The sequence below is a fragment of the Melitaea cinxia genome, chromosome 29 (assembly GCF_905220565.1).
Source record: "Melitaea cinxia chromosome 29, ilMelCinx1.1, whole genome shotgun sequence".
Taxonomy (NCBI): Eukaryota; Metazoa; Arthropoda; class Insecta; order Lepidoptera; family Nymphalidae; genus Melitaea; species Melitaea cinxia.
Genome location: NC_059422.1, coordinates 1,669,486 through 1,681,140, shown reverse-complemented (window position 1 = coordinate 1,681,140; position 11,655 = coordinate 1,669,486).

The window sequence follows — 11,655 nt, the reverse complement described above, 5'->3', positions numbered from 1 at the left end:
TTTGGGTACAACTTCGTACAACAAGATCGTATGTGCTTAAGGATGAATGACTTTAAACTGATTTTTGTCGAATAAAAACTTATGTGAAACTACTGGGGTAAAATTAAATACACCACAATTAAGTATTTTAGTGTCTATAAAATATAGGTAAATGAAATATGTTGATTATTAAGGAACAATTACATGGGTTATAGATTTTTGTAGAACAACATTGTAAATTAACAAACGACCAAAAGATACGCGTTTTAGATAATTTTGGTAAATTAGTTTCTAGACTTATAAAGTAGCACCAGTAACTATTATTTTAATTACCTTAATGAAAAAAAAAATATCTATTACTTACCTTGTTTAGAGATTTCTTCGTCCTCGTTGCTACAAGGAGTTGGATCGTTACTAATTTTATCCAAAAAAAGGGCTAAATTTAATATTCTCTCTTTATAGACGCACTAGACATTGTTACAGTCACTTATTACTCAGGAAACCTGAAATTATGATATTAAACCGAATTCTCGAGGAATTCTTGATGTCTTGCTAAAATGTTCGACTTTGCCGAGTACAAACACGTAAATGACGATGGGTCGCGGCACGCGGGGTTTCGGGGTGTAAAGAACAAGCTCGTATATGTGAATACATGTTTGTTCGCTGCAGTACATTGTAGATAAGATGATGTTCGCTTGAGTATTTAGAAAAATAAAAGACCAATAAATAAAAAAAAAATATTGCCATGTAGCTTTTTGCATGTTTAATACGAATCAATAATAAAACAGATTTGATCTTATTTTTCCATAAGATTTTGTTCTTGGGACCCGTCGATTTGTATTCAAATAAAATTTTTAAAGCACTTTTAGACATTGTACTTTAATTTATAGTGTATAAATAACTGCCTGATACAATATTTGATCCTGCTGATAAGGAACAGCAGGAAACTTAACTGTTCAAGTACTTAAGACGACAGATAACAGCAAACAAATGATGCGTAATCATATAAAAGAATTCGTATATAATTAAAGCAAAAATCTTTGCAGAAGTAGAAAAGTATTCAAATAAATAAAATTGGAGTGTCTGTTTGTAATATTAAAATAACCACTTTTTACTAAATGCACATGTATACACGGTACATATATCAAAATAACATTTTTATAATTTTTTCTGTCTATCTGTCTGTCTGTTTGTTCCGGCTAATCTTTGAAACAGCTGCACCGATTTTGACGGGACCCTCACTGGCACATAGCTGAAGTAACTTAGGCTACTCTTATTTTATAACTCTGCGAACTGAACATTTAATATTTTTATGAATAATCATTACATAGTATATAATTGTGTTTGCTCGCAAACGAAAAAAAACCGACTTCAATTACATCGACAAGTAATACAACGTAGATCGACGAAAAAATAGTCAAGCAACTACGCGTTATCAAAGATTACTCAAAAAGTAGTTATCAGATCTCGATAAAATTTATATGTGACTATATGATAAAAATCAGCTTTCGATTAAATTAAAAATTATCAAAATCGGTACACCCAGTAAAAAGTTATTACGGATTTTCGAGAGTTTCCCTCGATTTCTCTGGGATCTCATTATCAGATCCTGGTTTCCTTATCATGGTACCAAAATAGGGATATCCCCTTTCCAACAAAAAAGGAATTATCAAAATCGGTACATCCAGTAGAAAGTTATGCGGTATAATACAACGTAGGTCGACGAAAAAAGCGTCAAGTAAAAACGCATTATTAGATATAACTCGAAAAGTAGTTGTTAGATCTCAAATAAATTTAAATGGGACCAATTGGCACATACCACCTTTCGATTAAAACAAAATTTGTCGAAATCGGTCTACCCGGTCAAAAGTTCTGATGTAACATACATAAAAAAAAAATACAGTCGAATTGAGAACCTCCTCCTTTATTGGAAGTTGGTTAAAAACAAAGTCGCTTCCCGCTGTCTGTATGCTTAGATCTTTAAAACTACGCAACCGATTTTGATGTGGTTTTCTTTAGTAGATAGAATGATTTCAGAGGAAGGTTTATATGTATAATATATGCATAATATAGTTGAGGAACACTGATAGTTTTTGCAAACGTGCGTAGCCGGGGCGGGTCGCTAATTGAAAATTAAATAAAAGTGTTAAGATAATTTTGTCAAGAAGTTTTTTTTTTGATTTTTTTCGATTAATAAATCATAATAAAAAAATGTAGACTCAAATAATTATTTTCTTTATATCTCGAATACAACTTGAATTAATATTGTATATAAGGACCTTCGTTCCTATCTGCTGTCCCACGACACCATACAGTTATTTTGATTAATAACATGTAACAATATGAGAATAAGCAAAGTAGTGTTGTGTTCCTATGGTGAGAAAGCTAGCTACAGTTCTACGTAGAAAGCTTGGGAAGCGTCGACAATATGGCTCTCCTGGCTTTGCAGAAATCGATAGGCAACTGTAACCGCTTACCATCAGGCAGATCGAACGCTAGCGTCTGTCACCATAGTGATAAAAAAAAAATATTCATCAAAACTCATTCAACAATGACGATTTGTTTCAAACCCTTGAACAAATAAATCAAGTTGACCACAAAACGATCGCGATTAACTCATTTGTTATTCCGAACGCGAGTTGTCAAACTTTCGGGTTACTTCGAAATACAGTTAGCGATAGAACGGTAAGATCGGTATCGGCGGAGATTATCTGTAAGTAATAAAACGTTAAAAATTTACGATTTTGACGGAAATATAAATTGCGAAAGATTTTCATGTCAAACCAGCCACTACAAAAATTAATTATTTCATCTGTGTCAAATGTATTTGTGATTTTTTTTTATTGCGTTCACTAATCTTATTAAATTGTTATAAGTTGCACTTATAATATAAATTGTTTAAAAACATTATCATGGTACAGATTAATTTGACGCGTTGGCGTGACGGTCACAGCACTGGTTTGTGGCTTTTGCGCTGGCGGTTGCGGGTTCAAACCCCGCACATGACAAACATTTCTATTGACCATACAGATGTTTGCTGTGGTCTGGGTGTTTGTACAGTCCTTCTGAGTCTCCCCACCGTGCCTCGGGGAGCACGTTAAGCGGTCGGTCCCGGTTGTTATCATGTACAGCTTGACTTCTAACTGCGTTCCTTCAAACGGGAGGTTCTGTATGTGTAATAGATCAAGTTCCGCGAAAAAAAAAAACCTAGCGCACTTTTAAATTTGACTTTGTTTAAATAGACGAGCTTCGATAGACTTGTTTCGCAAAACACCTTTCGTGAGCGCATAAGAACGGCTATAATTTACAATGAAAAACATTCTACGACAAAGGAAATTCGTTTCCATTTGTGGTTATTTAGTTTTGTGCGGAAGTGTTAATATTTCACTCTATACTCCCCCACACTAACATCACTCTAATTTTCACTCTAACCCAAGTATACTACGTTTATTTGGACAAGAAAAGTTGTATTGGACAGTTATGAATAAGTACGTTGTCGGAGTAGCTCGTATATTAAGACAAAGTAATATTTAAAAAGGGTTAGGATTTTTTTCTACGTGGAATGTAATTTAAAACGCCTACAGAACCTCCTTTGAACGCAGTTAGGAATCGAACATCCTATATACCCATTACTAGCTGACCCGGCAAACGTTATCTTGCCGCTAAACTATTAAAAAATAAGGTTTGGTGGTAGAAGAGTGAAAATTTAGAGTTGAATGAATTTTTTAATGCCAAATCATAATACAATTATGTATAAAATTTTGTCAAAAAAAACCTTATCATTTAGGGGTATAAAAAATAGATGTTGGACAATTCTCAGACCTACACAATACGCACTCAAAATTTCATAAAAATCGGTTTAGCTGTTTCGGAGGAGTTTGGCAACAAACACCGCGACACGAGAATTTTATGTATTAGATTTCTATGTATATTTATCAACAAACAAAATATGTAGCTATATCATTCGGCTATTACCAACAATGAGAGACGCGTCGACGTCTTGTCATCTTGTCCTCTTAATGCGACAGTGCTGCCAACCTCTGGACGCCATTCAAACCATTCTTCTTAGTCCTGAATTAAATTCTGTCTCCAACATATATGTATTAAGCTGTATAGTATTATAGACGCCTGTTGCAATTTAAGATTCAGAATTAATAAGTGACATAATTCACACTTGTCCTGTCCTAAATAGCTACCGTTAATTTATAAGCTTTTCGTACCCACCTCACGTATTGTAAAACGCTAAATTATTTGGCGAAAAACATAAGTTCGTTGACCGATATAGTATCGTTACAAGGACGAATACTTGGTGATGTCAGGTTTGATTTATGGGATTTGTCAGTAAGGCTGGTCTATCTGATGATAAGTGTTACTAAACTACATCAGTGATAACCTTCCAAATCTCTCCTTACCAAACAAAGTCTAGTTGATTACAGTTTTTTTTCCTTTTCTATACTACTACGTCAGAAAAAAGCATACAGCACATCAGATGGTCAGCGTTTACCATTGCTTATGGATTCCTGTAGAACCAGGAGCATCAAAAGCGTTACCAACCTTACCCCCAATTCTCCTCAGGAGCTCTGGTTACCTTACACTATAGGAACACAACACTGCTTGAAAAAAATATTATTTAGCTGTGATCTTCTGTAAGGTACTACCCCAGGTACTATACCATATAATTTTTATGACAATCGAAAAATATAGGGTTTAAATTGTAGATGTACTTCTCAGGAGCTCTGACCAGCTTTCATATAGGAACACAACTTTGCTTGAGAGTAGTGTCATTTGACTGTTGCTAAGTGATGCTATCCATGAATATTTATGCCATCAGTAGGGCTTCAAGGGATGAAGGGGAACAAAGGGATCTGAAGATGAGAAAGTGTCGTGGAGAGGAAAGCACGTGTTGGCAAATGCAGTGTAGAACATTCTCCAGCCTGTTGGACTGACGAAGATTTCCGGTGAAGGCTGGATGAGAATTGCGGAAAACCGGGACGTCTGGCGCGAACTTGAGGAGGCCTATGTCTAGCATTGACTTGCAATAGGCTGGACTGACTGACTGACTGATATAGCATAATATCTTATAGATATCATGAATAAAGTAATAAATAAGAGCATTTTTAATGGCGGAATAAATAATTATACTTTGAACTTGAATAATTATCTGGTTCTCTCACATATTGTACGATGCAAAGTTGTATTATCTACTAGCGACCCGCCCCGGCTTCGCACGGATACAATGCTGATACTAAATATGCTACAGAATGTCTTTATTTATAGTGTGAAGCTAACTTATAGCATGGTTATTATTAACATAATAACAACAACATTATGCGTATATGCGTCGTTAGATTACGCGTTGTTACAGAATGCGTTGAAGAAATAAAGGTTCACTGCTCGTTCCCCGTAGGTGATAGCATGATAATATGTAGCCTATATGTTGACCCGACTTCTTAATAATATTCGTGCCAAATTGAAGTAAATCCATGCAGTACTTTTTGAGTTTATCCCGGACATACATATAGACAAACAGGCAAACAGATAAAAATTCTAAAAACCATATTTTTGGCTTCGATATTGATTGTAGATCACTCCCCAAGTATTCTTTAAAAAAAAATATCAATGTACAGTTTTGACTTTCCTACCATTTTATTATATGTATAGATACTAATTTATAATGCTGAAGAGTTTGTTTGTTTGTTTGCTTGAACGCGATTATCTCGGGGATTGCTGCTTCGATTTGAAAAATTCTTTCAGTGTTTGATAGCCTTTTTATCGAGGGAGGCTATAAGGCTTTATATCATTACGCTAATAGATTAGTTTTCATCGAACATGTCGTGTTTGAAGTTCAATAGTTCGCTATTAAATTATTATCTTTTCAAAAATTTTAAATAGTTCGCTAATGTAATTATTATTTTTTTTCAAACATTTTCAAATATAGAAAGCGGGTTTTATTTTTTATATTAATTTTCTTTTTTACATCTGTGTATATAAGTGAGTATGTAAATGGCTACAGCTTTGTACATCTGTGGACTTTCGTGTCTAGAAATTGCTATACAATTCTTTTTGATAATCGCTTCAACGAGCACGCGCTGAATATTAAATATGATAGCGCTTTAAATCTCTGTCTCGCTTGACGGGACAGCAACAATCGGCTACGATCTTGTTTCGATGGAACCATGTTGGCTTTATCGCGTGATGTAGTTTATAAAAAAAATTGTAGTTTTAATTGTGTTTGAGATTCGGTGACTGATTTAAGTTTACGACAACAAAATGGTATTAAATCAGGGGAGGCTTTTTTTTTAAATATTGACTTTTAAGCTTTCACAGTCGTTATTACCATAGAATCACCATGACATCTGCCATGTCGCAAAAATATCGAATTATCTATACTAATAATATCTCAGGAAGTATTGGTTCGAATTTAAAAATTATTTCTGAGTAAGATAGTCCATTTACTGACTAAGGCTATATCTATAGGCTATATTATTTTAGCGCGTTTTTTTTCCTCAAAGTAATACGGGTACACCGCGGGACTAATTTAGTTAATTTTTTAAAAAAAGAAACGAGAACGCATCAAAATTTCCTGTATGCAACTTTTTGCTTTTATTTTCTAGTTTGTCAAGAAAGGTTTAATTATTATTTTTTGCTATCGATTAACCCGATATATTACCAAGAACTTTTTGGTGGGTCTTCGTAATTGGATATTAGGCTTGTGATCTCTGGGTTGAGCCACAGTCAAATATAGTTTGTTAGCCGACTTCAAAAAAGGCTGTAGCGTAAAGAAGTTTTGTTGAACTGGAAGCTGATGCTTTCCGTTTGTTGTGTTTCTTGATCGGAATCTTACGAGTACTTTTTAAGTTATCACTAATACTGCGTATTTAACTGACTATTCTTTGAACTAATTTGTATTACTTGTCGATGTAAATTGGAATCCGCCAACCGGCATTGGAGCAACGTGGTGGATTAAGCTCTGATCCTTCTCCTAAATGGGGAAAGAGGTCTATCATTTTCGGAACTTGCGTTTATTATCAACTGTAAATTACCTTTATTTTTGAACTTTTAGTTAGAAATAAATGAGGTGCTTAGTTTTATTTGAAATTCCACTTCTGTGAAACTTATAATACTCTATACAAATATATAATTTGGAGTGTCTGTTTGTAATATTAAAATAACCGCTTTAAACTACATCCATATGGATATATACACGGTACATATACCAATTCAGCAATGAGATATTACAGGCTAAAGCGTAATCATCATTACAGCGTTTACAGTCCACTACTGGACATAGGCCTCCACAAGTTTACGCCAAAAATAACGTGAACTCATGTGTTTTGCCCATAGTCACCACGGTGGGCAGGCGGGTTGGTGACCGCAGGGCTGGCTTTGTCGCACCGAAGACGCTGCTGCCCGTCTTCGGCCTGTATATTTCAAAGCCAGCAGTTGGATGGTTATCCCGCCATCGGTCGGCAAAAAAAAATAATAATAATAAAGCGTAAATTGAAGTCTTATTTTTCGTTTACCAGTAAACATAATTATTTAGTTTGCCTTCTTAATAATTCTTCTTCCTATTTTTAAAGTCATATCAAAATGAGTAACTCCTACGTCATCGATAAAAATGGCTTCTGTGGATAGTAATAAGCTAAAGTCAAGGTTGTTGCTTGAATTTAAAGCTATTAGAGTTTCGGGTCACATCTTTCGCGGACCAGCCAAAGCTATGTAGGGATAGCAAAATAATTATAAACCTTTTTAAAAAAAAAAAATTCAACTTACATTTTTAGTTTGTAAGGCAAACATATTTTTATGGATATACTTATATCTCTTAAACTTTCGCTTTTACATGACTAAAATGTTTTTTTTTCTATTGATTGATTTAGTCTGTATCGTACCACAGTTGGGCATGTAACTCTTTCTCCATGTGGGGGAAGAATCGGAGCTTAAACCCCCACGCTGCTCCACTGCGGCTCGGCGGATATATTCCTACTATGAGGAACAATCGCTATCAGGTGTATATGATAACAACTGAGACCGACGGCTTAATGCGCTATTCGAGGCACGGTGGGGAGACGCACAAGGACTGCACAAACACCCAGACATACATTACAGGCTAATTATGTTAACTAGATATAAAGCGATTCATGTAATATAACATTGTAATTTTAATTGCCACAGTAATCCATATTGAGTTAACTCCATTCGTGTGTCAGAGTTGACTCACAAACTTTTAGTTAAAAATGTTTCTGCTGACGTTATCAAATCCTTCTTGCCGTGTTCCACGAATAAATAACGCAAATCGCACGCGTTTATAAAAGACAGAAATGGAATGAAAATTTTCGCATTCCCATATATTTCGCAATACGAAACGGTGCATAGCGAAAATTGTGATTTTTTTTTACATATAAATGTATATTTATGTTAAAATTGTATAAGTGAGAATATTTGTAAGGAACTCGTGTTTATTGGTGAGTTTTTCCAATTTTTTTTTGTTTTTGTTTTTTTATTACTATATTTGACATTTTTTCCTGTTTTAAATATTAAATAAAACAAATAAAATTATTTACATCTTTTTTTTTGAAATTATTTTGCATAATATAATTTTAACGACGATTTTAAACGACTTCAAAAAAAGAGAAGGGTCTCAATTCAACTGTATTTTTTATGTGATTAATGTGGTAATTTCGATGATTTTTTTTTTAAAGGTTTAACGTGGTTCTATTTAAATTTAATCGAGATCTTATACTTTATGAGTTATCGCTAATAGTGCGTATTTACTTGTCTATTTTTTCGTCGATCTACGTTGTATTATTTCTCACAACTTCTACCGGTTTCACAGATTTCGATAACTCTTTATTTATTCGAAATCTGGTGCTTGTCATATGGTTTCATTTGAATTTGATCATGATCTGATGAGTGCTTTTCAGCTTACAAATCCGCACAACTTTTTATTGGGTGTACTGATTTTGATGATTTTTAATTTAATCAAAAGCCGATGTTTATCGTGTGGTCATATTTAAATTTCATCGAGATCTCATGACAACTTTTGGAGTAATCTTTGATAACGCGTATTTACTTGACTATTTTTTCGTCTACCAACGTGGTAGGTATTACTTGTAGATGTAATTGAATTTTAATTAAATTTTGTTTTTATACAAGTAAGTAGTTGTAGCTCGTGGCCTTATAGACGATTCGTTTGAAATTTTTAGGTACTAATTAAAAAAAATATGCAAAAAAATACTTAATACTTAGAACTTAAAATTTTTTGCTTAATGTTTCAAATCAAAATTAGTTATTCCAATGAAATGACCCTTTCGCATTGAAACCCTTTTGGACTGGTCACGGGAGGACCTCTGACCATGGTTGCTGTAAAGTATCCGAAACGTCGGGCATGTAAAAAAACCTAATAAACCGCGATAATCCGAAAAAGTTGTTTCATTATTATGAGTGAAATTCGCTTAAACATTAGAAAAACATTAAAAAAAAAAAACAAAATCAGTTAAGTAATTTCCGTTCTATGTTTGAATAAATAGACCACCAAAGTAGGGTGTGGCGTTAGCCACGCTTAAAGTTTAAAATTTCAATAAAAAATAAGTTCCATGTGTGAACTTGTGGAGGCCTATGTCCAGTAGTGGACTGCAAAGGCTGCTGTGATGTGATGACATAGAAGAGGAATTTTAAATAAAATTAAGCTCTTCATTATTAACTAAAAGCTCAAAAATAAAGGTTTATAGTTTACTAGCTGTGCCTGCGACTTCGTCCGCGTGGAATTTAACAAAATAGTTACTGCTCAGTTTGCAGATTTATAAAAAATCTACAATAAAAGCAGCCTAAGTTACTCCTTATTACATTAGCTATCTGCCAGTGAAAATCCCGTCAAAATCGGTCCAGCCGTTTCAGAGATTAGCCGGAACAAACAGACAGACAGACAAAAATTGTAAAAAATGTTATTTTAATATGTACGATTTTATTTTTGTGTTACCCACACATTAGGAATTCTAAACATTTTTGAATATCATATCAAAAATTGACCGCTCCAGCGGGGATCGAACACGCGTCTCTGACTGACCTAGTCAATCTAAGAACACTTGTAAAAATGCTACTATTAGCAAAACTTTATCTACGTTTTGCATAATACGATTTTTCCAAATATGCCAAACTAGTAAATATCATCACTCATCATCATCACTTCAGCCTATCGCAGTCCACTGCTGGACATAAGTCTCCACAAGTCCGCACCGAAAATGCCGTGAACTCATGTGTGTTGCCCATAGTCACCGCGCTGGGCTGGCGCGTTGGTGACCGCAGGGCTGACTTTGTCGCACTGAAGACGCTGCTGCCCGTAGTAAATTTATATCATGTGTCCTACACTCCTACTAAATAATGATTTAATATTTAGCAAATTTAAACTGAAATAAATAATTTTTACGAGCCCGTTGGCGCGGTTTACAGTGACCCTGCTCAGTTCTCCAGCGGGTTTGATTTCCGCGTCGAGTCTGTTTTACTTTTGTTTATTTTTGTTTTTGTTTTACGTATTATTAGAAGAAAAAGAAGAAATATACTTTATTGTGCATAAAAGTTAAAGTACAGTCTTAAAAAAAATCAAAAAACTTACAAAATAATAACATGCACAAGGGCGGTCTTATCGCTAGGTAAGCGATTTCTTCCAGACAACCTTGGGGTAGAGGAGATTTCAATATTTGTTTAACGAAAAAAAAAAAAAAATGTAGCTATATCAGTCGGCTGTTACCTAGAAAACAAGCATTAGGTTGCTTACCATATGTACAGACGAACGTGTGTTAAACATATTGACAATATACTAGCGGATTTGACGAACTTCGTACCACGTTTGTATTGATTTCTTTTAAACTTTATTTTATACAAAGCATGTCTTGACAATAATGAACACGATAAAAGAATTATCCAATTCGGCACAGTCGTTAGGTTATGCGCGTACATACATTACAGATAAACATTTTTATTATATATATTTATTTAAAACTAGCCACACCCTGCGCGCGTTGTTACGCTTTTTTTATTTTTTTTCTGGTCGTATCAACTCAAAAATCTTTGTATGCTCATTCACTTAGCTGAAGATCATGAAATAATCAAATCCATACTTTACAATTCTATATAGGACATACAGATGAACTTTTATTTTAGACTAGCTGCTCGCGACGTCGACTGCGTGAACGCTATACAGCACCAAAAATACCTACGATTATACCTTAAAATAACATTCATTTACCCGTTTCTTCTTTACATTTCATATCTACAGAAAAATGTTATAGATGGCGCTGCTTTAAAATTGTCTTGTCTACTTATATTCGTTTAATTATGTTTATCGGCTTAGTTACTTGCGAGATTTTTATAGTGTGAAGCTAGCTTATATAGCATGGTAATTAACATAATAACAACAACATTCAAATATGCGTCGTTACACGTTGTTATAGAATGCGTTGAAGAAATAAGTTCACTGCTCGTTCCCGGTAGGTAATAGCATGATAATATGTAGCCTATATGTTAACCCGACTTCTTAATAATATTCGTGCCAAATTTGAAGTAAATCCATGCGGTACTTTTTGAGTCTATCCCGGACATACATACAGACAAACAGACAAAAATTCTAAAAACTATATTTTTGGCTTCGGTATCGATTGTAGATCACATTACAAGTATTCT